This window comes from Nicotiana tomentosiformis, chromosome 4 (assembly GCF_000390325.3).
Source record: "Nicotiana tomentosiformis chromosome 4, ASM39032v3, whole genome shotgun sequence".
NCBI lineage: Eukaryota > Viridiplantae > Streptophyta > Magnoliopsida > Solanales > Solanaceae > Nicotiana > Nicotiana tomentosiformis.
In genome coordinates this window covers 84433839-84437763 of record NC_090815.1, presented here as the reverse complement: position 1 = coordinate 84437763, position 3925 = coordinate 84433839, and positions in this window count along the sequence as shown.

Below are 3925 nucleotides of genomic sequence, written 5' to 3'. Positions count from 1 at the left end.
TGAATATCAGCAGTCGATCAACTAGGAGTGTCGCAATATCAATGAAGTATCCATAAATCAAAACACATTGCCCCTTCTGAAATGTATACTTTCATCCAGCCATACCAAATAGTAATATCATTCACCTAGTCATCTGAAACCGTCCATGCTGCCTAAGAATACACCATGACCTAGCTCATGCAAATCCCAATCCAACACACCGCATATACCATGCCATCGTATAAAAAGTACGAAAATCTCATAATCCACTCCGAGTCATAGTAAACTATATACTCAACCAGTTAGAAACCTTCAATTTGATCTTATCCAGGAGAAAATCCTTATTCGCAACATGTTCCACACACCAGTAGGAAATATACACCTCAAACCATGGTAGTAACCATTGAAAACTCTTTGAAACTCATTTGCACATAATCAAGCCATCAGAACCAAATCTCTCTATCTCAACCAAGCCACGAAGGCTGCCAAAACCCAATAGCATTGCCACGAAGCACCTGTAGAAACCCACCACATCATAAGCACCCAAAGAACCGATTATATCTATTATTGTGTTGATCTAACCTACTAACAAGTTATCCTAATTCTCCGAGTCCTTCCCGAATTGCCTTTCAAATTGATACTTCTCCTTGCTAGAATACTACGATCCTTAACCAAATATGCCCTACAAACTCTAGCATGGAACCACACCGCCCTAATGCTCATAAGCCGTTGAATTCCCTCTTAAGCACCCCAAAAGTACCACAACTAAGATACCCACTCTAAAGAGACCTTCTGTGAATCTAAAGCCGCTTTTTTCCCCTTTCCTGATACTGAAATGTAGAATCCATAATGATATAGAAATGCCACAAGTCTTGACACCCTCCAATATAAATCTCAGTTTCTAGCCAAATACACATCCTGAAGATTCCTAATTGTTACATATGAATCTTGAATCGATTAGAACCATTCTCGAGAGTCATCCACTCTACTCAAATCTCAATTAAACTGATCAAACAGACCGAACGACATGTGCCCCATTTGCACACTGTTACACCCTATGCGTCCCAAGGTGACGTATAATGAATATGAGACTTGTTAATCATAATTTAAATTATTTTAAAGTCATAATATGACTATATATGATGTTTGGATAAAACATATAAAGTTTGAAAAAAATCGAATTAAAGTTACGGAAAAAACAACTAAGAATTTGCCCTATAACAGAGCTTTTTGAGAAATAAATTTCGTGTGCTATATGAGGTATTTTTGGGACATATTATATATCAAATTGAAGGTCTTGGAATTTAGTTTCCAACGCTCTTAACCGTTCATTCATACAACATCCGTATATAAAGATATAAGCGTCGGAAGATGAGCGAATGAGAGGGTGCCAAGCTAGCACCTTTTGACTTTTCAAAAGTTGATATATATGTCTTAACTCGTCTCTCTCTCCATTTCTACATAGAAACTTACCAGAGAACACCATAAAACAGTCCTTGAGCTCTTCAATAGTACTTCAAATAATACTAACATCCCGGGTACGAAATCGAGAAGCGATAACATCAGAATGATCCCTACGACGTAAGTATCGCTATATCGCCTCTCTTTTTATTTGTAGTTTGAGTTTTGGAATGTATTTAATAGTTAATTAAATTCCTATTTTCTGTATTTAAGTGTTTAACTATCAAGGAATTTAGATAAATTCGTTTTCTAATAGTTAGAACTCACGGGATGGTGATCGGAAGCCGTGAGTTCGAGTTATTTGACTTATAGTGGATTGTTTTGTGGACTGTTTTGTGGGCTATTTCGTGTTGCCTTTGGACTGTATATTTTTCTACTGTTTAATGGAGTTTTGGAGGACAAATGGTGTGGATAAACACCACATAATGATGGAATGGTGGGCTGGTCGTTTGTCGTTACATTGTTTAAGTTGTTTGACACTACTTTGGTTGTCGTTTTATGTATGAATTGATTAGGGTGTGTGGGTTGTTTTGTGGTATATTGTGATGGAGATAAGGTTGGAAAACGATGCTTACATTTTGTTATTGTTGTGCTCTTGTTGTTGTTGTATATGGTATTGGAGGAGGGCCTAGTTACAGGGGAGATGCTGCCCAAATTTACGTAAACGAGCTACTAGTTTAAGTTACGGACTTAGCCTTTACTCAACACTGATTTTAAATCTCCTTCTGCTATGGTAGATTGAGTTGAGTTGTTTGAAGAATTGCTTGGAAGGTATTAAGGACTCAATAGAGTTAAGGTATGTTAAGGCTATCCCTTCTTTCTTTTTGGCATGATCCAAATGATACAAACGAAACGAGCAAAATACGCAACTTTCATAAATGACTCTATTTATAGAAATACTATAGGTGTCTATATTCTTGATTCCCCCTGTGAATTATTATTATATCCTCTATTCATGGGTCTTAGAAAAATACGTATTTGATAAAGTTTGTCCGAAAGGCATATTGATTTTATGATATTCGAGAAATCTTATTAACGTATTTCTTATGCATTTCATGCATTTATACATGTACATTGGCCCATGACCAGAAGGCGTTATATACGCATATATTATATGTATATGGGATATGGAAAATGTTACGGCGTTATATACGCTCCACCACCTGATCAGCTGGTATACGTTGATGATTTTGCCCACAATGGTTGAGATGATATAATGGGATGCCCTCAGAGGCTTGATGATGTTATGTACGCATATACCTATGCATGGTATGAAATTTATACGCACATGCATGACATTATCAATTTTCATGATTCACAGAGCTATTCAGAATTACAGGTTGAGTTCTTTACTCCATGTTTCTTTCATGTCTTTTATATATTACTTACTTGGTACTTTATTTGTACTGACGTCCCTTTTGCCTAGGGACGCTACGTTTCATGCCCGTAGGTCCCGATAGACAGGTTGAGAGTTATCCAAGTAGGCTATCAGCTCAGCGGAAGATGTTGGTGTGCTCCATTTGCTCCGGAGTTATTTATTTGGTCAGTATGATTCAAACATGTATTGTTTAGTATGGCGGGGCCCTATCCCGACCTTTACGGTATTTATCTACTCTTAGAGGCTTGTAGACATATGCCATGTACGTAAAAGATTGTATGTCCTTATCGGCCTATGTTTAGTGTACGAGTGATTATTTTGGTCTTATAGGCCCAAGTTGGTATTTCATGTTTTATTCTACTTATCTCACGACGGCCTCTCCGGCTCATTTACCTATGATAGTATGCTACGAAAGATACGTTACGTTGGTACTCGGTTGAGTAATGTACCAGATGCCTGTCGTGGCCTATCAGTTTGGGTCGTGACACACAACAACACCCTAAGAAGTAATCCACACTTCTAGGCAACCGAGTGAATTCCCTACTCCATGCACACTACATTCTTTACGAATAACAACTCAATCATTCAGTGTTTCCCATATACCCACAAACATAATACAACCCATATCCAGAAATTCCTTTACTCGAGTCCTCCTCGAACTCAACCTCTGCCAGTCATAACTGATTCACCAGTATACCTCAAACTGAAACCAATACAGCACATAACAGTGCAATCAACTTATCCATAGCAGACTCCCCCACTTGGCTCCAAGCCATAGATCAAAGCACACAATAACTCACAATGCCCATACTCTGTTGCTGTAAAAATCTCGCACTGAACTTCAACTAAATTCTTCATAAGTTCATGTAACACAAACCATCTAATATCTCAAATTATCTGTAAATCTCGCATTCATCCTCGTAATAGCCAAGCCAACTTCCACAAGCGATCCAAACTCAAATTGCTCTATATATAATTCATTGGTTAAAGAGAACTCGCTACAAAACAACATAGGGATCACTTAAACCTCAGGACACCCCGCAGGAGATAACCCACCTGCTTCGCCTCAAACTAACATCTCTTTATACCCTTCCACAGTCATAACTA